Below are 26,222 nucleotides of genomic sequence, written 5' to 3'. Positions count from 1 at the left end.
AAAAGAAAAAAGAAAGAAAGAAAAGCCTATTAATTGTTCAAGGTCTGTTTGTTGACCTTTAGGAGTGTTTTCCTGATGAATCTGATGGGGTGCCACGTCCTGGCCCCAAAGTCCATCCTTTATACTCCCTCTGGACCTCCTTGCTCTGCTTCCCCCACCGCTCAATTGTACAACCCCAGTGTTTTGCCTCAGTGTGGTGGGGTCAGCTGAGTCACACGTCTCACACTGTGTCTCCGGTGCTGTCCCTTGTAGGGCCATGGTTCAGTACAGGATGTTGCATCTCACAGTGGGGCCGGCCATATGGTCATTTCTGTTCATTGGGAACTCTGAGCCAGGTTATTGTCCTCTGACTTGGTGGGCCCAGGTGAGCTCCACTCCATTCCTCTTCCTTCATTTGCTTCAGATTCCTTCCAGGTATGGTAGGTCAGTTCCTTTCCCACACCAGATGATCTATTTTCATTTTCTGTGGCACCCCCTCCCATGGTGGGCTGACTCTGGTTAGGGCTGGGCGTATGGTCCAGTCTTTTTGTGGATTCCTCTCTGTGTTATGTTGCCCTCCTGGTTTGGCGTGTCATGGTGGGGTCTGTATACACATTCCAATTCTGTCTGGACACAACCAATACTTGCCCTCTGGGTGGGTTAGTGCCCTGTTACCCCTGTGCCATCAACTCAGTTTCTCCCCACCTCGATTCTCTGTCCACCTGCCCTCCTTCCCCTTCTTTATGTTGGACTCTCATGTACCTCCCTGGGTGTGGTCTGCCCTCTGCCCAACTATCTATGCAAGATAGGTGTTTATTGCAAGATAGGTGTCTGTCCTTCTTTTCCTGCAGTGCTGATTGTCCTTACCTCAGGGGACTCATGTTTTGCCTGTCCTTTTGAGTTTGGCTTACCTCGCTTAACATGATTCCTTGCAGCTCTTCCCACGAAACGACGTGTTTCATGTGATCGTCCATGGTTTTCAGTGCTGCATAGCACTCCATTGTGTGTATGTGCCAGAGTTTACTAATCAATTTGTCTACTGATGGAAACAGGCTGTTTTCAAGTCTTTGTGATTGTGAATTGTGCCACAATAAATATTGGAGTGCAGATGACTGGTCATGTTTTATTTGCTGCTTCTACCGGGTGTATGCCCAGTAGAGAGATGGCTGGGTCATAAGGTAGATCAATTTCCATTTTCTTCAAGTATCTCCAGATTGCTTTCCACAGTGGCTGTACAAATCTACAGGACCACCAGCAGTGAAGGAGGGTTCCTACTTCATCACAGCCCCTCCAACTCTTGTTGCTCTCTGATTTGCTGATTTGGGATAGCCTCAGGGGTGTTAGCAGGTATCTCATGGTTGTTTTAATTTGCATTTCTCTTATGGCTACTGACTGGGAACACTTTCTCATATGCTTGTTGGCCATATGGTCTCCTCCCTAGTGAAAGTTCTTTTCAGTTCTTTTGCCCACTTCCTTAGGGGGTTAACTGTTTTCCTCTTTTTGCAGGTCACAAGGGTGTTGCAGATTTTAGTAATGAGCCCTTTGTCCGAGGTGTCATTACTAAAAATCCTCTCCCAGTCTGTGGGTTGTCCTGTCACCTTCTTGGTGAAGCTTTTCGAGGTGCACAGGTGCTTTATTCTTATTAGATCCCATTTGTTGATTTCTAGTACACTTGTGTGTGTACCCTTCCCTATTGCAGTGAGCCTATGAATTCCCTGGACCAGTGCTCTGAGGTTAGTCCCAATTCCCTCCTTGATGGTCCTGATGATTTGGGGTTTAACTTCTAGGTTTGTGATCCACCTTGAGTTTATCCTTGTGCATGGGCTGAGGTAAATGCCTTGTTTCATTTTTCTACATGTGATATCCATTGTTTCAGCAACACTTGTTGAAAAGGGGATCCGCTTCCCACTTGATGTTTTTGGGACCCTTGTTGAAGATCAGTTGTCTATATGCTGAAAGTTTTATTCCTGGGCTTTCTATTCTTTTCCACTGGTCTGAGTGTCTACCATTGTGCCAGTACCATGCTGTTTTGACCACTTTAGCTGTGTAATATGCAATTAAATCGTGTAAGGTGAGTCCTCCAACTTTGTCCTTCTTCTTGAGGAGTTCTCTGCTATTTCTGGGGTCTTCCCTTTCCATATGAAATTGGTGATCAGTTTTTCCAATTTTTTGAAGGTTGATGGTATTTGAATTGGTATAGCATTGAACTTGTAAAGTGCTTTAGGTAAGATTGTCATCTTTACTATGTTAAGCCTTCCAATCCACGAGCAGGGGATGTTCTTCCATTTGTGGAGGTTGCTTTTGGTTTCCTATAGTAAGGGCTTATAGTTTTCCTTGTAGAGGTCTTTAGTTTTTTTGTTGTTGTTAAATATATTCCTAGGTATTTCAGTTTGTTCTTACCTACTGTGAAGGGTACTTCCTTCTTAATCCCCTCTTCCATGGTCCTGTCCACTGTGCATGGAAAACCTACCAATTTCTGTTTATTAATCTTTTATCCTGTGACTCTATCACTGTATGTACTCCAACTGTGGAGCTTTTGGGGTTTTCAATGTACAGGATCATGTCATCTGCAAATAGCGATAGTTTCAACTTTTCCTTTTCCATTTGGATCCCTTTGATGTCATTCCACCGTCTTATGTTGTTAACCAGAACCTCCAGAATGATATTGAATAGAAGTGGGGACAGGGAGCATCCTTGTCTTGTACTGTTTTTCAGTGGGATTGTTTTCTCCATTAACTATGATGTTGGTCGTTGGCCTTTCATAGATAGCTTGTATCAGCTTCAGGAACTTACCGTCCAATCCTAGCTTCATGAGTGTCTTAATTAGGAATGGATTTTGGATGCTGTCCAATGCTTTTTCTGTATCTATGGATATTATCATATGGTTTTTATCCTTTTTCTTCTTGATGTGGTGTATAATATTGATGGATTTTCAGATGTTAAACCATCCCTGCATCCATGGGATGAATCCTACCTGGTCATGGTATTGGCTGATAGGTCTGAGCATACTTCTACCTGCGCTCCTTTGTATGTGACTGTCTTCCTTTCTCTTGCTGCTCTTAAAATTTTCTCTTTTTCCTGGAAGTTGGACATTTTTACTATTATATGTCTTGGTGTGTTCTTCTTAGGGTCTAGTCTAGCTGGTTCCTTTCTGCTTCCTGTATGAGTGCCTAATTCTCTCTTGTTAGGGCGGGAAAATTTTCTTCCATAAATTCCTTTGCTATCTTGGCTAACTTGTGTGTTGTGTTGTGCTCCAGCAGACCGATTATTTGAATATTATTCCTCCTCATAGCATCTGTCATTGATCTCAGGTTATCTTCTGCTTATTTAATTTTCTTATCTAACTGTCCTTCCTGCTTGCTTAGGTCTGTTTGAGTGTCCTTGAGATCACTGATACAGTTATCTGCCTCATGAAGCGTAATCATAAATTCTGTGAACTTGTGTGTGGCTTCTGTTACCTTCTCTGTTAGCTCCTGCAGTTCCCTTTGGTAAGTGGACATCATCCCCTCTATTGTGGCCTTCATCTCCTCTATCATTACATCCTTTTTCTGGGTTGCTTCCCTCAGCACTTGTATTACTGCGAGCAGACTTCTGAAGATTTCCTTCTGTGGCAGATCTGTATCTGATTCTTCTATGAGAGATATTAGCTCTGCTACTGTGTTTTGTCTCTCTGGGGTTTTTTTGTTGGGAATCCTCTTCTGAATCTGGCCTGAATTTGCAATCATTGTTGGATAACCTTCAGCAAATATTTATTTACATGTGATGTTAATGCTATTGTTCTATAATGTGAGCATTCTGTCAGGACACTTTCTTTGGAATGGGCACAACTATGGATCTCTTCCAGTTAGTTGGCCAAGTAGCAATCTCCCACATTTCTTGGCGATTTTCCCCCTGGAACCTTTCAATGTTACAACGTGAGGCTTGCATTTTTCTTCAGTTCCTTCTGTTTGAGACAGGGTGGGCACATTCTTTCCTCCTGGTGGTCTAGTTCTAGGTTTTCATTATAATATTTTACTTTGTCTTCTTGAGGATACCTTTGAAATTTTTTGTTCAGCTCTTTGAGTTTATTATTTTTTCCATGTGCCATAGATAATCTACAATCAAGAGCAATCTTCAGAGTCTCTTGTATTCTTTTCTTCCTGATCTTTTTGAAGACCTTTAGCTTCCTTCATGAACAACGTTCTTGATGTTATCCCACAGCTCGTTGGGTCTTCTGTCATTAGTGTTCAATGAAGTATCTTGAGATGCTCTGGAAATTCAGGTGGGAGACACTCAAGGTTGTATTTTGGCTCTTTTGGATTTGTTTCAATTTTCTTCAGTTTCCACCTGAAATTGCATATGAGCAATTGATGTTTTTTTCCAAAGTCCGACCAGGACATCATTTTAACTGGTGAGATTGAGCTTCACCGTCATCTGTTTGTACAGATGTAGTTAATTTGATTTTTTGTATAATACACCAAGAGACATCCATTTGTATAATCGCTTTTTGTGTTGTTCATAACGGGCTTTTGTTATGAACAAGTTGTTGATTTTGCAAAATTCTATCATGCAAACTCAGTACATACAATTTCTGGCTTTGTTTCGATCACCGAAGCCATATTTTCCAATACTGTTTTTCCTCTTTGTTTCAACTTTTGCATTCCAATCACCAATTATTATCAATGTATCTTGATTGCATTTCTGATCGATTTCCAGTGGAATTGTTGATAGAATTATTCAACTTCTGCATCACTAGTTTTGGTGATTGGTGCATAAATTTGGGTAATGATTCTTTTGACTGGAATTCCTTGAATGCAGATAGATATGATTCCATCACAGACAGCATTGTACTTCAAGATCCATCTTGAAACGACCTTTTTGACATTGAATACGATGCCATTACTCTTGTTTCATTTCCAGTATACACAAACCAGTGGGATTCAGTCAATGTGCACCTGTTTGGCAGGGAAGATACCTAATTTTTGCTCAGCTTGGTAAAACAGTTAGTAAAATGGCACTTATATTCAGAGTTCTCTCTGAGGTCGGGGGTTGGGCAGTTGCCCAATGTGGAAATCACAAATTTACAACCCTTAGGTTTTTGTTTTTTGGTTTTTTTTGAGTCTGTAAATCTTTATAAGAGTAGAAAGCCTCATTTTTTCCTGAGGAATATATGGTGGTTTTGAACTACTGATCTTGTGATTAGAAGTTCAATGAATAATCCACGAAGCCACTAGGGCTCCTTAGTTGTTCATCTACTCAACAGCATATTCCAAGTGCCCATAGTAATGTTCATTCTGTCTGTAGGCATAAAAAAATGAGGCGGGACAATGCTCGTATTATTTATTTATTTATTTCATGAAACTCATTATACTTTTGACTAAATACTAAATTTTGATTACCTTGTGTTTGTTACTTGAGTTAGCACACTTATAATGTAAGAGGAAAAGGTGTCACCACTGCTGCCGTGTATGCCATGGGAGCCATGATTGATGACAAAGTCATATGGAAGCATCTCCTCGTTGATGGAGATGGTGCTGGAGATGATTGAGGAATTAATCTGCTTGTGAAAAGCATCCTTAAATGGTGCAACTCTAGATCCCAGGAAGAGGGATACATCCAATACGAACGTATGCTAAGCACACTGTTGCAATGTGAATTTTCAGTGGGCCGAACATTGTTGGTATAGGACATGAATCTCAGAGAAATGGAAAATTATGAAAAAATTTACAAAGAAATAGAATGTAGCATCGCTGAAGCCCATGAAAAGATTTCTGAGTGCAAAAAGCAAATTCTTCAAGCAAAACGAATATGAAAATCACTCAGAGCATGATGCTTTAGCAAAAATCATCCAGCATCATCCAAACAGGCATGAAACAGTAAAGGAACTAGAGGCTCTGGGTAAAGAATTACAGCATCTTCCTCATATTAAAGAAAGTGTTGAAAATAAGCTGGAATTGAGGAGGAAACAGTTTCACGTTCTTCTTAGTACCATCCACAAACTTCAACAAACACTGGAAAATGATGAAAACCTCTCAGAAGTAGAAGAACCTCAAGAAATAAACCTGGCTACAGATACTGAGCCATAGACAAGCTCATCTCGCACCGCCCCAAGAATGCTGAGCTAACTATATGATCTTACTGGGTTTAGAAACATTTCTGTTCTTTGAGATACTTAAAATTTCTGTAGTGGAATACTTTGGTTTTAAAAGTGATGCACATTTATTTGCATTTCTACACACAACAGAAAATGACTTCAGCACAGACTTGGTTTTATCCAAATTCGTTTTCAGTCCCAAAATGTTTAATAAACTGATTTCATGCCAAAAAAAAAAAAAAGAGAGGAAAAAGTGACAACCAGAGGGTGACACGTTATCATTCATGTCTACTTTATGTTATGCTTACTATTCCCACAAGATATTATGAGTGAATTATGCAGTTCCTGAAAGTGTTTAAGAGCTAAAAAAAAATTCCGAACAATTGCTCTATGTTCAGCATAAGTGGAATGGAGTTTTTCCAAAGAAGAGCGTAATATATTCAGAGAACAGAAGTTGCTTGACAGTTTCAAATCTGTCAATCACAATGACTACTGTCTAATCGGCCTACCTCTAAAGGAACGGGACCCTACTCCTGCTGTGAAAAGATGGTTCAGAATAAATTACATAGGCCATGATGCTCAGTGAAGAATTTTGTAAGTTACGATGTCAATCAAGAAGCACCTTAAATAACAGTTTTATTGTCAGGCATTATGTAAATTGTTTCATCAATATGTTACAACTCAAGGTAGGTTTGTTTACCTACTTTATTGTTTTTGTGTGAGTATTAACTGTATGGGATCATAAATTATCCTTCGGTATACCATTTTTTATACTTCAAAGGTCACCAGGCAGTGAGCTGGCTGTAAAATCATTTGAATCCCAGCACTGTAGTAAATCATATGATTTTCTGATTCAAAATAGTCAATACCAGTCAATTTTGGTCCACTAATGCCTAGAATGTTGATTTTTATGCATTCCATGTCATTTTTTACAACCTTCAATTTTCCTAGATTCATACTTTGTATTTTCCAAGTTTTTATTATTAATTGATGTTTGCATCTATTTATTCTCACTTTGATTTGTGTCCCAGCAGCAAATAAATGTCGTGAAGGCTTTACTCCCACAGAATTTACTGCATGCAAGTTATTGTGGTTGCCTCTACTTTGAGAAAGTAGCTTATCCTCAGTCATATTTTGAGTGCCTTCTGATTGGAGAGTTTCATCTTCTGTCATGATTTGACAATGTTTCAGTGATCTCAGTAAGGTTTTTCATGGCTATTTTCCCATAGTCTGTTCTTAGTCTGGAAGCTCTGTTGAAATTGTTCACTTTGAGTGACACTGTTAGCATTTGAAATACTAGTGATGTAGCTTCCATCGTCACAGCACCACTCAAGCCACCATAGTATGACAAACTGACAAACAAGTGGTGGACACATGTACTAGCACAAATACATAACAAATATACATACATTGTATATATATAACTTCAAAAGCCAAATTTTTATGGTTTAATATTTCAGGGTAATCAATAGCTAATGAATACAGAAGAACATTGCAAAATCAATCATGAAAGCCAATGCTGTCAGTGACAGGATTATATCTCTCTGTCTTCAAGGAAATCTTATTATTTAAATTCATGCACCAACCACAAAAGATAATGATGAAGAAATTGAAGAATCCTACCAATGATTTCAGGCACAAAGTTAATCAACTATGCAATCAAGGTGCTGTTATGAACTTAGTGATTGAAACAAACTGGAGATCATATCATCTTTTTCATAGTAAATAGCTCTTTTCAACAACACAAAAAGTGACAATCCATACATATGGATTTCTCCAGAAGGAGCACACAGATATGAAATGGACAACATCTGTGCAAATGGAAGATGGAGAAGCTCGATATCGGCAGCTAAAACCAGGCCTGTGGCTGATTGTGGAATGGACCCCGTGTAACTTGCTCATATCTAAGTTCAAGTTAAAGCTGAGGAAAATTAAACAAGCACAGCAGAGCCAAATTGTGACCATGGGTCCATCACACCTGAAACTTGAGAACATCTCAATAGCTTTGCTTCATTGAACATTATTGACAGAAGACCCAATGAGCTGTGGGAGGACAGTAAGACTATATCATGTAAGAAGAAAGAAAATGGTAATTAAAATGACAGGAAAGAAAAGATAAAAACAGATGTCAGAAGAGCCTCTGAAGCTTGCTTTTTAACTATAGAGTAGTTAAAACAAACGGAAGAAATGATGAAGAGCTGAATAGAAATTTCTGAAGGGCAACTCGAGAAAACCAAGCCCAATACTACAATGAAAGGTGCAGAGACCCAGAATCAGAAAACCAGCACGGAAGAATATGCTCGCTATATATGGGCATAGTGTTGAATGATTCAGGAGTCTCCAAAGAGGATAAAAAGAATACACGGAATTACTGTACCAAAAAGAACTAGTCAGCATTTCAGAAGGAAGCATATAAGTAAGAAACAATGCTGCCGAGGAAAGAAGTTTAAGATGCACTGAAAGCATTAGCCAAAAACCAGACGTCAGGAATTGATGGACGAACAGTTGAAATGTTTGCTGATCAAGCACCAGAAAGACTCGCTTGTTTATGCCAGGGAATTTTGAAGACAGCTATTAGCTAACTAACTGGAAAATAACCATATTTGTACCCATTCCAAAGAAAGGTAACTAAACCAAAAGCTCAAATTATAAAACAGTATCATTGATATACCATAAAAGTAAACTTTTGCTGAAGATTATCCAACAATGGTTCCAGCAATACTTTGACAGGGAGCTGCCAGTGGTTTAAGACAGATTCAGAAGAAGACATGGAACAAGAGATGTCATTGCTGATGCCAGATGGATCTTGTCTGAAAGCAGAAAATACCAGGCAGATGTTTACTTGTGTTTTATTGACTATGCTAAGGCATTCATAACAAACTTTGTCAATCATAACAAACTTTGGATAGTCTTGAGAAGAATGGGAATTCCAGAATACTTCATTGAGCTCATGTGGAAATTGTACATGGATCAGGAGGCAGTTGTGCAAACAGAACAACAAAATACAGCATGATTTAGAATCAGGACTCATCTCACCATATGTATTCAATCTGTATGCTGAGCACATCATCAGAGAGCTGGTTTATATGAAGAAGAATGTGGCATCAGGATTGTAGGAAAGCTTATTAACAACCTGCAGTATGCAGATGACTCAACCTTGCTTGATGAAAATGAAGAGGATTGAAACACTTGTTGATGAAGATCAAGACTGAAGCATTCATTATGGACTACAACTCAATGTAAAGAAAACCAGAATCTTCACAACTAGACCAAGAGGTAATAGAAAGATAGAGACAAGATTGAAGCTGTCAAGGATTTTGTCTTACTTGAATCCACAATTGATGCTCCTGAAAGATGTAGTCAAGAGATCAAAAGACATGGTGCATTAATTAATTCTGCTGCACAAGACCCCTTTCGAGTATTGAGAACAAAGACGTTACCGTGAGGACTAAGGTACACCTGACCCAAGCCATGGTATTTTCTATCTCCTCATAGGCGTGTAAAAGTTTGATATTGAATAAGGAAGACTGATGAGGAACTGATGAAGAATTATAGTGTTGATGAAGAATATTGGAAGTACCATGGACTGCCAAAAGGACTGATTAGTATGTCTTGTCAGAAGTATGGCCAGAGTGCTTCTTAGAGGCAAGGACAGTGAGACTTCATCTTGTATACATTGGACACCTTATTTAAAAAGAACAGTCCCTGAAGAAGAACATAACATTCAGTAAGGTAGAGGGGCAGTGAAAAAGAAGAAGGCCCTCCAGAGATGGATCAACAGCATGGCTGCAACAATGGGCTCAAGCATAGGAACAATTGGACAGGATGGGCAGTGTGTTGTGCATAAGGTTGCTATGAGTTGGAAATGACTCGATGTCACCTAACAACAACAGAAATAGATAGTGATAATAGTGTGGCTAAAAATTATTATAGAAGAGGACAGAAATGAATACGGAAGTCAGGCATCAAGAGTCAGCACTAATGAATGTAAATAAATATTCATGAATATCCAACAGAACAAACTAAAATATTACAATGAGCAGCAACAAATAGGGAAGTGTAAATAAAAAACAAAACAGAAGGGTGGGGCACCATGTACAGGAAAATCAAAACATGGCTAGTATAGAGGTCCAAACTTTCTGTTAATTTGTTGTCTCAGTTAATTTTTCATAGTGACTAAAGTCCTAAAAAACGACTTAACAATTTTTCTTATTAAGTTGTTAGGTCCAAAAAGTTAGTTATTATTATATACTTAAATCCTAGGACTGGTAGGGCATTGTGCATCTTCTCAAACTAGAATAAAGTTAGACATTTCTACACTAATTTCTATACCACATTGATTTCCACATTCCCCGCCCCCCATTTTTATCACAGCTATTGCTATAAAAATAGCTGCGTAGATGTGATTTATTAAAAATGTAGTGATCGAGTGTTGTTATCTAATGTTCAAACTCTATCTCCCTCAAGCTAATAATTTGCATAATATCTGCATATGTTACTCTTCTCTTTGAAAACTGAAAAAAATAGTGTCCTTGTGAGTTTGCTAATGCATTTTGGGGCACCTTAGCAAGCAGTGCATCTGGCATTGGAGCATCTAGGCCTCGCTGGAGAATTGGGTTGACCAGCACTGAGATGGATGGGCTGATGGCAGTGGATTCAGCATATTTCTGGAGATAGGGGCATATGTCTCCTCTGCCCCCAAGGTGAACCAGCTAGTTCTCTTTGACAAATAGTCCGAGCTCCTCCAAGAAGCTGTTGGCTACAGAGGAATGGGTAGCTGTCTTCTAAATTGGTATCTATGACTGTGTGAGTCAATGAGTGTGCAAGGGAACTATAAGCAAGAACATAAATTTTCAAAAGTTAAAAGGGTGATAGAATGCGCATGGAAAGAATAAAGAAGAACATTGAATAGGAAGAATGTTTTGAATACCAAGAATAACATATATCTTTAAATTCATCCACTCATTCAACAGATATTTACTGAACGCCCACTTTATGCCATAGGTGTCATACAAGGTACAGAGTATCCTAAACATAGTGGCTAGAGTCCCTGCTCTTTAGTACAACATGAACAGTATATATTAAAGAAATAATATTAATAAAATGGAGCAAGAATTATGATAAGAGATGTACAAGGAGAAAGGAAAGCTTATAGGAGTGAAATTAAACCTAGTCTGAAGGCCATGACAGAGCACCTTAAGGAAGTATCTTTTGATCTGAGGACAAGAAGGCAATTAGACATAGTCAGAGAAACAATAGGCGAGAAGAATATTCCAGGTGAGAAATCAACATCCATGAAGGACCAGGAAGAACATGCCATTAAAGACCCAGTAGAAGTTTCTGGACGCTCAGAGCATTAGAACTGGAGAAACAAAGAGATGCTCCAGTAGAACTTCAAGGGCACTGTATATGCTAATGGTGAAGGGGAGACTGACAGTCCTAGAGAAATAGAAATGACACAAATTTATGCCTCAAAATGATCAGACTGGCGTCAGGATGAGGAGGGAGGAAAGATAAGTAGAGATCCATAGACTGGACATTGCAGATATCTCTCTGCTTGTTCTTAGAGCAAATGGGGAGACATAAAGGAAGGGTGGAGTACCCAAGAAGCAAGGTGAGCGCAGGTTTACTTATGCTTGCTTAGGAATCGCGAGGAAACAATTCCTCTCGGGGACTAAGCTTGAAAATTCTTTGAGTCTGTAGGACGCTGTTAGGGGGTTGGGAGAGAGAGAGCCAGCCATACCTAGAAGCAAAATCTTTGATGTAGTGAGAAAATGTGCACTACAGATTAATAAGGAAGCGCAAATAAAACTGGTGTTTTTCTTGCTGATTGGTTAATGTGACCCTGACTATAGGGGTAGTGGAGTGGTCAAGGAGAGCTGACCGGTCACCAGGATGCTCTTCTTTCCTCCTCCAAATGTTGCTGACTGGTCACGAGTTCACTCATGTTTGCATTTACTTTAGTTAATAGAATTCTTAAGCTGAAAGCAATATAGATCTTTCGAGGAGGCAGCTGCACGGGATAGCTTGGTTTAAAACAGCTGGTCAGCAAAGTGTTAAGACAGTGAGACAAGGCACTGTTTAATAAAAAAGTTGAGGTTGAGAGGAAGTTTGTTAATAATTAAACATGAGTTTTAGAGGACACACTGGAAACATTCTAATTTATGGAATAGAGGCAGCATATTAGAGAAAATTGTTGGCAAGAAATCAATACACTTGTCATAGCCTCACTTGCTAATTTATAGTTTGCTGAAGATTAGCAAAATTGATATGTACATTTGCTGAGATTATCAATTAGCTAAGGAAAGGCATTTACATGCTACTAGAATTCCAGTAGTTTGGGTCCTATTAATGGCAGAGAAAAAGTTCGAAAGTATATGTACAATCAGAATATTGATCATTTAAAAGCAGGAACTGAAACTATTTCATACACTTTAAAATTACACTTACAATCCATATAAAAATCAATTCAGAAATTTTGACCCCACTGCCACCATTATATGACTGAGTGAAATAAGATAAATGTGATGAAAATTTATCATGCTGGTTGTCTTTGCTGCAACATAAGACCTAGCGGTAGATGGTCCTTATTAAAAAGGAAGCAATCATATGGAGTTTATTACATTGCTAGACTAAAACATTTTAGGTCAGAGTCCTGTTGCATAAAATGACTTAATATATCTATAAAAGAGAGAGGTTTAAAATACTGTTTACATCTATTATTTAAAGTTATTTTCTGGCATAAGTGAAATATGAAACTGCACGTCCATTCAGAAATTTGACTTAGAACACTCTATGTGATCATTGCGACAGAAGGAATTCAACACAAATTTCATTCAATATGCATACAGTTACCAGGAAGAGGAAGCCTTTATTGTAATGTAACTTTTTTTAAAAAAAGGAGAGGTCATGCTGTGCTGAGGACTACTCTAAAGATTCTTTCCTCTGCTCTGCCCTGTACCTTGATGTTTTTCTGAGGATAGTTTTATATTCTTTCTTTTTTTGAATAAATCATTTTATTGGGGGATCTTAGAGCTCTTATAACAATCCATATGTCAATTGCATCAAGCACATTTGTATATATGTTGCTGTCACATTTTCAAAACATTTTCTTTCTACTTGAACCTTTGGTATCAGCTCCTCTTTTTCCCTCTCTCCCTCACACTCCCACCCTCCTGACCCCTTGATAAATTATAAATTATTATTCTTTTCAAATCTTACACTGTCTGCGGTCTCCCTTCACTTACATTTCCGTTGTTTGCCCTCCTTGGGTGTGCTGTGTGTGGTGTGGGTGTGGATGGGTGGATGTAATATGTCGATCATTGTGATTGGTTCTCTCTCTCCCTTCTCCCCTCACCTCTCCCTTTACCCTCACAGTATTGCTACTCCCATTTTTGAGGGGTTGATCTATCCTGGATTCCCTGTGTCGAGAGAGCATATCTGTACCAGTGTACATGCTCCGGTCCAGTTGGATTTGTAAGGTAGAACTGGGGTCATGAGTGTGGGGGAGGGGTTGGGGGAGAGGAACCATTAAAGAACTAGAATACTAAGTGTTTCGTCAGTGCTATATTGCACCCTGTGGCTGGCTCGTTCCTCCTGGTGACCCTTCTGTGTTGGATGTCGAATTCTCTACAGATGGGCCTTGGGTCTCCACTCTGACACCCTTTGTTTGCACCCATATGATTATTTGTTTGGGGGTCTACCTGATCCCATCGACACCTGGTGATCACACGGAGTGCTTCTTCCCTGTGGGCTTCTTTGCTTCCTTCGTGAGGGCCATTTGCTGAACTTCAAGCCAGCAGTTTTCTTCACCACATTTGCTGGTGCACCCATTTTGACTTAGGTGATCGTGTCGAGAAGGTGAGCATCACAGAATTCCAGGTTATGAGGACAAAGTGTTCTTGCTTTGAGGGAGGACTTGAGTAGAGGGACAGTGTCTGCCTGATACCTTGATACTTATATAAATTACATATATCCATGCCTATTTTATACCTCTATAAACATCTTTTGACTCCAAGATCTTTACTCTATTTCCTTTCCTCCTGTCTCATATCAATTTTGACCTTCATTCAGGTCTCAGGAATTCCTCTTGGCTCCATTGCACTTGATGGAACCCCACCAGGCTTCCTACACCCTCCTCGCCATCAATTTTACATCTTTGGTTCCTTTCCCAGGGTTTGTTGGCCCTCCCCTCCCTTTCCCCCACCTTCCAGTTTTCTCCTCAGGATGGTTTATCTTGCCTACTGTATATCGATAGACATGAACAAAAGGAAGAAGAAGAATAAAGAAAGGAAAAAAAGGGGGACCCTATAAATAGTTCCAGGTCTGTCTGCTGATGCTTATGTATGTTACTGATTGAGTCTGATAAGGTGCCAAGCCCTGCCCTCCTAGTCTGAAGTCTATTTTCGGGATTCTTCAGGGACTGGTTGCTTTGCTCCTCTTGTTGCTCTGTTGCGCATTCTTTGTGTTTTGCCCTGGTGTTTGGGGGTCAGACCGGGCACAATTTCTGCACTGTGTCTCCAGTGCTGTCCCCTGCAGTGCTCTGTCAGTGAGATGGCATCTTCTCTCTGTCCCTTGGCTGCTCTGAGCAGGAGTGTCCTCTTTGGGGCTTGGTGGGCCAGGATGCAGTTCTCTCTCTCTCTCTCTCTCTCTCTCTCTCTCTCTCTCTCTCTCTCTCTCTCTCTCTCTCTCTCTCATGCAGTTTGTTCCCTGTGGTCTGGGTAGACTTGCCACTCTCCTGGTTTTATATCTTCAGCCCTGTCCTCCATAGTGCCATATTCTGGGGAGGGGGCCAATGTAGCTGGAATTAGGGCCAGTCCTGCAGATCCCTCTGATAGTTCACTGCTTCATGTCATATATTGCCCCAAGGTTTGGCTAACTAGGTTGAGGTCTGGTAACTCTCTCTCTTTCCTGTGGAGTCATAAATCATACCCTCTCCATGGGTAGGTCAGTGCCCTGTTCCCCCACTGCCCATGTCCTCTTTTTTTTTTCCTTTCTTTTCCCCTACCCAAGATTGTTTTCTTAGGCTTCTCTTGCCGTGGCAGGAGATTGGTGGGTTTAAGGAAAAAAGTTGTCCAGGGATTTCTCCACTTTTCTCCATCTTGGAGACCCCGTGTGATGCAAACAGCTAGTACACTGAATTGTTAACCAAAAGGTTAGAAGTTCAAGTCCACCTACACTTTTAAGAAAGCCCTATTGATTTCCTTCTGAAAAGCCAGCCATTAGAAACTTTATAGAGCAGAGTTCTAATCTGGCACAGGAGGGTTGTCACCTGTCAGAGTCAGCTCCATGGCAGTTGGTTTCTCTGTTTGGATGACATCTCTGGCACTTCTTGCTTCTTTTCTGTGACTCCACTAACCCTGGGCAGCCTTCCCAGATCGCCGTTTAGTAAGAACTGCTCAGGCCCCAGGTTTAGGGAATGCACTCCTCTCCCTGGAATTTCTAGCCGTAGACTCGTAGTGGTTTCTGGTTTTGCTTGCTTTTGCGTTGTCTTCTTGACTCCTCTCCCCGACCCTCATGTCTGCATCAAATCACCTCTATTTTAAATATTTGGAAAGCTTTTGGTTTTCCTAATTGGATGCTGTGTTGTATGTTAGATGCTGGGCTGCTAACCTTAGGCTCAACAGTTCAAGCCCATCAGCTTCTCTGCAGGAGGAAAGATGAAGCTGTCTCTTCCTATAAAGATTCACAGCCCCGGAGACCCTGTGTGGGTTCCCTGCACATCAGAATGGACTTGATGAAAGTGGGTTCGATTGGTTTTTAATTGGATGTTGACTGACATAGATACTGACCTTATCAAATATAAGTCTGGAAAGGACTCTAAAGGTAGATATGAAGAAAAAAAGGCCTGACTGATAGGGTCTTCACAAATTTTTGAGTGGGAAAAGCAAATTTACAAAACTGTTTTGTATCAGCCTCCTAAATGGTAAAATCTGTCATGGCCATCACAAGAAAACAATGGATAGCCACATGAAATAGCTGCAATCACTTCCCAACTCTTGATAAATCATGCTGGCAGGGAGAAACATTTGCAAAGAATAGAGCTAAAAACGTGGTGATTTGAATCATTGCAATAGTAGTTTGTGGGAAATCACAGGCATCAGATTAATTCCCAGTTCAGCAATACTTACAGCCAGTTCTCTGTAGTTCAAGCACGAGCATTTGCATTTTATGCAAAGGATGCTATTCTGAAAGCCACCCATAATTCCAAGCCCACATAATTCAAGACTAAATTTTCCACCAGCCTGAATAAATCTCCAACTTCTTTTACCAGTTCAGGGTGTCATGATGATTGATTAACCTCCTCAGGGCTTTTATCACATCTAACATCTTTCCATAGTTATTGATTTGGGCCAATTCCTACACGAACACTTAACACATTATTTGATCAATAAGATGTGGCATATTTCATACATATGTGAACAAAGTGAAAGCATAATAGGGACTGAAAAATGCAGTGCAAAATTTCTTATACAATTCTGATGCAAGTATCCAAATGTGATTTATGTGCTGTGGCAGAAACCTGTGGATAGTTATTTTTTGTTTACCTAAATGAATAATCTGTCAAGAAACTAAACATAGTTTCCAATCAGCTAGGTCTAATAGTTTTGAATGTATAGAATTCTTGTTGAACTTAAATTCCAATAGATTCAAATTATTATTGTTATTTTCAGATGGCATGCTTACAGTGAGAATTTGGTAATAGCCGTCATTTTGGCAATGTTTCAAACTTTCATACTCCAATTTAACATAACATGAAATATGAAGTCATTGCAAAACTTTTTTTTGAAGCTACACTAAATTGAAGTATAAATATACTATATACATTTTCAGTTTGGGTCAAGAGAATTTTTCTATTTAAGAATACTTTGAATAAAATAGGATGTTAAAATAGCATTATGTAGCTATAAATACTATTGTGAAATTATTTCATTTAAATTACATGTATCTTTGAATTCTACATTAATTTTTCTTTTAAAAATTATTGTATTTTAAACTTTGACAATTAAGAACATTTTTGAAAAGTAGTCTTATGAAATGTTAACTGAAATGCTATGTGTGCCTGGCACTTTCTCTGACCTTATGGGCTCTTTCCTATTAAACTAAAACCGGAGGTTTGGGTACTCGTGACCTTGAGGAGGTGAATAGAACAATCACTCAATTGTTGGCTTTAGTTTTAAAAGAAGACATGAATGCAAGGGAGAAACAATGATTTTGAGAGAAAACGGCTTTGAATCTGAAGAATCTGGGCATTTGGAAAAGTTTAACAAGCTAGGACATTGAAATACACACAGTGCATGACTTATACCATGAACAGCCAGGATAAAAAGTCCATAATTGACCAAAGAAGCTTTCCTTCTCCTAGCTTTGGTACAGCTATCCTGAGCTGGGAAGTGGGGAAAGTTTGAGTGGAGGAAGAAAGTTTTAACAATTCATCCTAAATCAAAGGGCCTTTGCTGGAAGGGAAGGTTGGAAATTAACCCCCACCTGAATTTTGAGAACATCTTAAGAATTTATTTGGCTCATTGGACACTAATTTCAGAATACCTAACTAGCTGTACGGTGACATCCAGAATATCATACAAAGGAGCAAACAATGGACTGATGGTGCTGGGGTGGGGGTGGGGGACAGGGAAGAGTAGAAGGTGGGGAAAAGGTGGGGAGTGCCAACAAACCCAAGGACAGGGCAACAACAAGAGATTTAAAATCAATGGTGAGGAGAGCATAGAATGCCTCGTGGTTCATTCGTGTGCAAAGTAGCCAAGAGGAAACACAGAGAGGTGAATGAAGGTCAAACAGAATAGTGGGACAGGAAGAAAGTAAAAGGAAATAGAGGAGAGAACTAGAAGGCAAAAGACATTTATTGAGGTATAAACATGGGTATGTACATATGCAAATATATTAATGTATAATGATAGGGATATAGGTCTATGTACATGTATTCATAGGTTAAGTATTAAGGTAGAAGACAGACATCGAGTCTCTGTGTAAGTCCTCCCTCAATGCAAGAACACTGTTCTAATAACCTGGCATTCTGTGATGCTCACCTTTCCAACAAGATCGCTGAAGACAGAATGGGTGTATAAGCTAATGTAGTAAAGAAAACTGACGGTGCCTGGCTATTACAAGATACAGCATCTGGGGTCTTAAAAGCTTGAAGTTAAACAAAAGCAATCATCTAGCAGGGAAGCAACAAAACCCACATGGATGAAACACACCAACCCATGTGATCAAGAGGTGTTGATGGGATCAGGTATCAGGCATCAGAAGACACAAACCAAACAACCATTTCAATGCAGTTGAGATGCCAAAGCCCATCTGTAGACAATAGGACATCCCCTCACAGAAGGGTCACAAGGAAGGGACAAGCCACCCTGGTTGCAGCATAGCACTGACAAAACACACAATGTTCCTCTGGTTCTTTTATGCTTCTCCCTCCCCCTCCACTATCATGACCCCAGTTCTATCTCTTAAATATGACTAGACCAGAGCATGTACACTAGTACAGATAAGAGGTCCTGACACACAAAATCCTGGAGAGATAAACTCCTCAGGGCCAATAAAGAGAGTATTGAGGGTAGGGGGAAGATGGGGGAACTGATTGAAATGATCAATGTGCAACACCTCCCTGTCCCACCCAGGGGACAGTGGATGGTGTAAAATATGAAAACAAAAATAATTTATAAATTATCAAAGGGAGAGTGGGAGGGGATAAAAGAGGAGCAGATACCAAGAGCTCAGGTAGAAAGAAAACGTTTTTGAAATGATGATGACAATACATTTATAAATATACTTGATACCATTGCTATATGGATTGTTATAAGAGCTGTAAGAGCCCCCAATAAAAATAATATCATACATAAAGAAAGCAAAAGATCCTTAAAGAGATAAGAAAGAAAAGGCCAATGTGTATGTCACAAGAGATTTTGAAACTTGATCTTGTTTGTAGAGTAGCTAAAGCATATGGACGAGATGATGGAGTCAGAGAGCTGACCAGGAATTGTCAAAGGGCAGGCTCAAGAGGAAAAAGTAAAACATTATAATAAAATGTGCAAAACCCTGGAATTAGAAAACCACGAAAGGAGAACATGTTCAGCATATCTCAAGCTGAAAGAACTGAAGGAAAAAAATATAAACCTTGGGCTGTAATATTGAAAGATTCTATTGGCAAAATATTGACCAATGCAGGGATCATTAAAGGAAGATGGAAGGTACACATAGAGTCAATACACCAAGGAGAACTGCTTGGCAGTCGAACATTTCAAGAGGTGGGATATGATCAAGAACCAAGGGAGAAGTCCAAGCTGAACTGACGGTATTAACCAACAACAAGGCTCCAGGAGCTGATGGGACATCAATGGAAATGTTTCAACAAGCTGTTAAAGCACTGGACACACTCACTCGTCTTTGCCAAGAAATTTGGAAGACAACTATTTGGCCAACTGACTGCAACAGATTTATATCTGAACCCATTCTAAAAAAAAGTGACCCTACAGATTATGGAAATTATTGAACAATATCATTAATATTTTGTGATGGTTAGGGATGATGTAAAATTTACATGTTCCAACTGTCAATCAAGTTGTAGCTTGGTGATATCTCCTTAGGGATGTGACCTTTTATATGAAACCAAGATTGAATAGAGACAATTTCTCTCTGCCACTCCACCTTCTTCTTTACTGGAACTTCACCGGACTCTGTGCCTGTGAGATAGCTAATGCTTATTGTGCCAACATGGCCAATGAACTCATGTGGGATTAATTGAAGGGCAGAGAGATAAATGGCTCGGTGAGCCTTGCCTTTTTTGTCTCTTGCTCTTTGATCATGGGAGCAGTGTGTGACTACCTTGCTTGTTCTGTGCCTCCATTTGCAAGCTACCTAACCCGTGGGACACCTAACCCGTGGACTATGTCCCTGTAATTTTATTTCCTTCAAGACCTGCTTTGCCACACCATTGAAATATACATCTCTTGAGCTGGGGACTGTCAGACCCTGTCATCTGGCTGACTGTTGGTGACCTGCCTTCCTGTTTGCTGCCTGTGTCTGGATAGGCTGAATTGCTCTACAGAGGACTATCCGGCAGCCCTCAAGACTTGAAGGACTGCCAGAGTCTCACAGCTGTCTCATGGGAGTGAGTTGCACTGAGCCATTTGTATTGCTTTATAATTTAATTAACTGGTTATTTCTTATGTTATATATAGATATAGAGATAGAGATAGAGATAGAGATATATATAGAGATAGATCTATCTATCTACCTATCTACAAAATTATTAGCATTCTGGTTTTATTTCTCTAGAGAACCCTGTCTAACATAACCTACCTCCAGGCATAGTCCCATGTTGGTGACACAAACCTGTGATCTGTCAGGGCCCTGTCATGTTTCCACTGACCTTTGACGCATTCGACTCTGCATTCAAAGGCCTATGATCTCTCTGCTTCATGCATCACCTTTTGTAGGCATCATTGACCTGCAACTATGTGAGTCTGAAGAGTACCAACCTCACCCCACTAGCACTGGACTATGGACTTGAGTCGCGCTAGGCTGAGGTGCCTTCTTGATATAAAGTTGTTTCTTGATATAAAGCTCTTTCTTGTACGTGTGTGAGTGGCACTGGTTTGTTTCTATATACAACCCAGCCCAACACATTTCACAAGCAAGTCAAATTTTGCTAACAACGATTCAACATGTTCACAGCAGTACAGCGACTGGGAGCTGGCAGAAATCTAAGCCAGGTTCACAAGTGCACATGGCACGAGGTGTATAACTGCTGACATCAGATAGGCCTTGTTTGAAGCAGATAATATCAGAAAGATGTTTGTTTTTTGACTATACAAAGACATTCAATTGTGTGGATATTAATGAACTGAATGCATAGCAATAAGCAGACCAAGAGGCAGTTGTTCAAACAGAACAATGGAATGCCCAGTGTTTTAAATCAGCAAACGTGCGCATCAGTGTTGTATCCTCTCACCATTCTTACTTAATCTGTATGCTGAGCAAGCCTGAGAAACTGGGTTGTATGAAGCAGAGTTAACAAACGCTGACATGTAGATGACACTATCTTGCTGAAAGTGAGGACTTGAAGCATTTAATATATTTCCAACAGTTTTATTGGTGCATCACTTACATGTCATACAATTCAATCCTTCAGTCATATCAAGGGGCATTGAATAGTCACCATCACACCAATCTTAGAACATCCCCTCCATTGAATAAATCACCTTTGACATGAGTTGTGCAATCCCAATTAGTTCTAGTGCTCCCTCCAGCCTCCTGCTCTCATTATTTACTCCCCAAGTCCCCTTTCCCACCCTATCACCACCCCTGCATTCCCTAGAATTCCTTATATCAGTTATTCTAATTATGCATCCACTCCTCCTGTCCTTCACAGCTGGGAGACTCAATAGAAAAGAATAAAAAACAAAATCATTCTAAGATGGTAAGGCTAAAATCATGAAATAGAAATAACGTGTACAAAGTAAAAAACCCCAAAACATTCAAAAAGGCAGGGAGGCAATTTCCGTCATGGAACAAGTAACGAGGTACTTTCCCCCAGTACAAATTCAGTTCCTGTCTCTAGGGTTTCATGTTTGATCCGGCATGATCAAGATTACCATGGTCTCTGCCTGACAGTGAGGCTGTTTGAGACGCTTGCCTTTGGCTAGAACTGAGATGCCAGAGGCTCAGTCTGACTAGGTACTCTGCATATGGTTTGGGGCTCCCTCCCACGTCCTCTGTAGCCTTCTACGAATGAGTGTTTATAACTTTAGCTCTCTTACTTTTCTCTTCACCATACTCAAATATTATAATTGTCTTCTTTGGGTCACACAAACCAGCGGGCTTCTTCCATATGGACTTAATTGACTCCTCGCTCAGATGGCTGCAGATTTAAATATAAGCCTTTAAAACCCCAGTCACTATTCCAATTGATAGTGGGGGCACCATCTGCTTTCTTCACTACTCTTTGCTGCAGCACTCCTATTTTCAGTGATCTTTTCATGAAGGTGTGTATTGATCAGTGCCATGATGTAAGAACTACTTGTTCTTCAGATAGAGCTAAGATTTAGTGCAAGCCCCAAACCCATGCCTGGATCTATACTATTTTTAAAAAAAATTCACTGTACCTTGGAGTTAATACGTGAGTGATATCATTCCATAGTTCAATCCTGCCAAACATGATTGCACAATTGCTTCCATAATAAGTCTCCAAACATACTTTTCCTTCTAGGGCTTCTTGACACCATCTCCTTCCTATCTTCTCTACCCTTCTATATTGCCCCTCCCCCCAAACTGTTGTTATATTTTGTTTCCCTAAAAGCTCAACATCCCTGGGTTTCATTTACCATAAATCAGATAAACCAGTAACACAGCTTCAAGTGGGTGACCTCAGTGGTGGCACACTTCTGAGATACACCCTATTATAAATATGCATACACCCTATTATAAATATGCATAATATAATGGAATGACCATCACAGGGTTGCTGGGATAATACATATCTTAATACAGTATACAGGGCATTGGTGTATCCAGACTCTGTTTGCCTGCCAACCAACACAGTACCCCATTCATGGTACCGCTGTGTTCTGCTTCCTTGGCCATCACATGTTTTCCAGCTCAAGGCCTTGGGATATAAGAGTCTCTGAGGTAGAGTCCAGTTCATCCAGTGGGGTTCCCATATGGGGGCTTACTGAGGCAACCTCTGGAGCTTGCTATGAACCCTGGAGAGCCAGGATTCAGTCTCCCAGTGTTGTACGGGACCCAGCCTGGGTTCCCGGGGTAACCCCAGATGTCCCAGGTCACTTCTTCCCACCTGCTGCACACCACTAAAGATCCTCTCCACCTCATGTTCCCACGAGCATCCTCCGTCTCTCTTCCCCTCATCTAGAGGTCAGCACTCCTCCCCTCCCCTCAATACTGAAGCATTTTCTGCTAAAATGTAATACTGCAGCCTTTAGTATGAATTGCAACTTAATGTAAAGAAAACTAAAATCTTCACTACTGATAGATAGCCCCATGATAAATGGAGAGATTGAAATTGTCAAAGATATCCTCTTGCTTGGATCCATAATCAATACTCATGGAAGCACCAGTCAAGAAACCCAATGATGTCTTGCATTGGTAAAGTCTGCTGCACAAGACTTCTCAAAAATAGAAGAGCCAGAGTGGAGGGAAGGTGAGGGAGAAAGGGGGAACAGATTACAAGGATCTACATATAGCCTCCTCCCTGGAAGATGGACATCAGAGACGTGGGTGTAGGGAGACGTCAGCTGGTGTAAGGTATGAGAAAATAATAATAATTTATAAATTATCAAGGGTTCATTGGGGAGGGGGGGTGGAGAGGGAGGGGAAAATGAGGAGCTGATACCAAGGGCTCAAGTAGAAAGCAAATATTTTGAGAATGATGATGGAAACAAATGTACAAAAGTGCTTGACACGATGACACAATGGATGTATGTATGATAAGGGTTGTACGAGTCCCCAATACAATTATTAAAAATAAATAAAAACAGGGTGTGAATCCCCCCCCTCAAAAAATTGTAGAGCAAGGATGTCACTTGGGGGATCTGATGCGCCTGACCCAAGCTATGGTATTCTTAATTGCCATTTATGCATATGGAGGTTGGACATCGACTAAGGAATACTAAAGAATTGATGCATATGGATTATGGTGCTGGTGAAAACATTGAAAATACCATGAACTGCCAAAAGAATAAACAAATTTCTTTTGGAAGAAGTACAGCCAGAATACGCCTAGAATTGAGGATGGTGAGACCTCAGCTACGTACATTGAGCATGTTATCAGGTGAGACCAGTCCCTGGAAAAAGACATCTTGCTTGGTGACGTACAATGGCAGCAAAACGAGGAAGACCTTCAATGAGATGGATTGATCCAGTGGCTGAAACAATGGGCTAAATGTCACAACAGTTGCGAGGATGATGCATGACCAGGTAAATGTGTCTTTCAGTTGTACATCAGGTCACTGTGAGTCAGAAGTGACCTGACAGTACGTTCACAGCAGCAATGAGCAACAGGCTTGGGTATTGGGGATCAGAGGGAACCAATGAAGCCCACGCAAGATTTGAAGAAACAATACCAGTTGCTGTCCCGCTGATTTCAGTTCCCATGTGTCAATTCTCCCTAGGGTTTAAATGGTAGACCTCTCAGAAGCACAGTGTCAACCTTGCTTACTGAAATTGAAGAGGACTTGAAGCACTTGCTTTTGAAGACCAAAGACTACAGCCTTCAGAACAGAGTACTTCTCAACATTTAAAAAAAAAACCCAAATTCTCGCACTGCACCACAAAGCAACATCATAATAAATGAAGAAAAATGGAAGTTTCAAGAATTTCAATGTACTTGGATCCACAATCACTGCCTATGGAAGCAGCAGCCATTACGTCAAACAACATATTGTATTGGGCAAATCTGCTGTGAAAGAGCTCTGTAAAGTGTTAAAGAGCCCAGCTGTTACGTTGAGGGCTAACGTTTGCCTGACCTAAACTACGGTGTTTTTAATCCTGCCATATACTGAACATGAATAAAGAAAATTGAAGAAGAATTAGTGCTTAGAATTACAGTGTTGGACAAAACAATTGAACATCTCAGAAGTGCATCCAGAGTGCTTCTTTGCAGCAAGGATGGTGAGATATCATCCCAAGTACTCCAGAGGACTGCGTCCCTGGGGAGAGCACCATCCTTCGTAAAGCAGAGGGTCGGTGAATAGGGGAAGACTCTCAAAGGCATGGATTGACAAGGTGGCTGGCTGCAACATCGGAGCAATCGTGAGGATAGTGGACGGCCTGGTCAGTGTTTTGCTCTCTCGAACATCGGGTCATTCGGAGTGGAAACCAAGTGCACTCAATCAGGCTTCTCTGTCAAGGAGCCTCTGGGTGAACAGAAACCTTCGAGTCATTAACTGAGCACCTGATCCACTTGTAGCACTCTGGTCTGTGACACACAATGGGACATTTTACCTGGTGGCCCAATAAACATACAGCTATTAAAACATCTGTCACGCAGCCTTACATTCCCTTTGTTATTATAGCCTGTTAATCGTTTCAATCAAATGGATGTCATCGATTGAAACCTACAATTGAAAAATATTCTCTAGGAGATGCCAGAGTATGTAGCAATTTCTAACTGAGAGTTCAAAGTTGATCCTCCTCTTCCATTCACATGTCTTGATACTCTATAGTCCTACTCCTATACTGGACACAGACAAGGGAGTGGCCTCCCTCTGTGAGTCTGGGTACTTTAAAGAAACAAATCCACAGAAACTCATGTATAAGAGAGAATTTTATATAAAGGTTAAGTCCACATCAAGAAAACATCCCAACCTAGTGCTGCCCAAGTCCACAAGTCCAACATTAACCCATTAAGCCATATGTCCAACATCAATCCACGCAGTCCTCCTCTATCTCACAAAACAGACACAATGATGCTGACTGCTGGAGGAAAGCTGAGTCAGTGAACGTGTAAGCATCTCAGCGCTGGCAGGGGTCTCCACATGGCTGCTACAGCACCCAGGGCTGCACTGAGGTAGGTCCATGTGGCTTTGCCTCAGGATGTCTTGCAGGAAGTGAGCCTTGCCAGTTGAAGCAGGGAACTGGTTAAGGCAGCTACACCCTGGTCGGACAATCAGAAAGCAAGTGACCCAAGAACTAGAAAGGCGAGGCTCACCGAGCCATTCATCCCTCCGCCCTTCAATTAACCACACATGTGTTTAATCAGCCAGGTTGGCACAATAAATTAAATACCTCAGCCCCCCAAAGTGACTGAATTTGAGGTGAAATGGGGATTAGACTGAATTATAAATATAAAGTCCTATTTAATGCATGCCTAGGTATTCGTGGGTTTGCATTCACTACAATACCGAGTAGGCAAGAATGACAATAATTCACTTTTCATAAACCTTACATGGGTTTGAAAAGTATTTGGCCTAATCAGGGCAAACTGCTCACCTAATTGTAGATTTCTAACTCTTAGGGGAAATACATGGTTATAAATAGCTTCCTGAGGTGGTTCAGTGGTAGAAGTCTCACCTTCTATACAGGAGACCCAGATTCACTTTCTGGCCAACTTGAGTAAAGCATAGCCACTCCCTGTCTGTCAGTGGTGGATTGTGTTGTGCCTCTATGCCACTGAACAGGTTTCAGCAGAGCT

The 26,222-nt window shown here is 40.5% G+C and overlaps 1 pseudogene; it reads left to right on the top strand.

Moving 5' to 3' along the window:
• Positions 1-5,431: 5,431 nt before the first annotated feature.
• On the top strand, positions 5,432-6,044 carry LOC142424915 (THO complex subunit 7 homolog pseudogene; annotated as a pseudogene).
• Positions 6,045-26,222: the final 20,178 nt, after the last annotated feature.

The sequence above is a fragment of the Tenrec ecaudatus genome, chromosome 13 (genome assembly GCF_050624435.1).
Source record: "Tenrec ecaudatus isolate mTenEca1 chromosome 13, mTenEca1.hap1, whole genome shotgun sequence".
Taxonomy (NCBI): domain Eukaryota; kingdom Metazoa; phylum Chordata; class Mammalia; order Afrosoricida; family Tenrecidae; genus Tenrec; species Tenrec ecaudatus.
The sequence above is the reverse complement of the archived record's forward strand: the minus strand, read 5'-3'. Positions and strand labels throughout refer to the sequence as shown.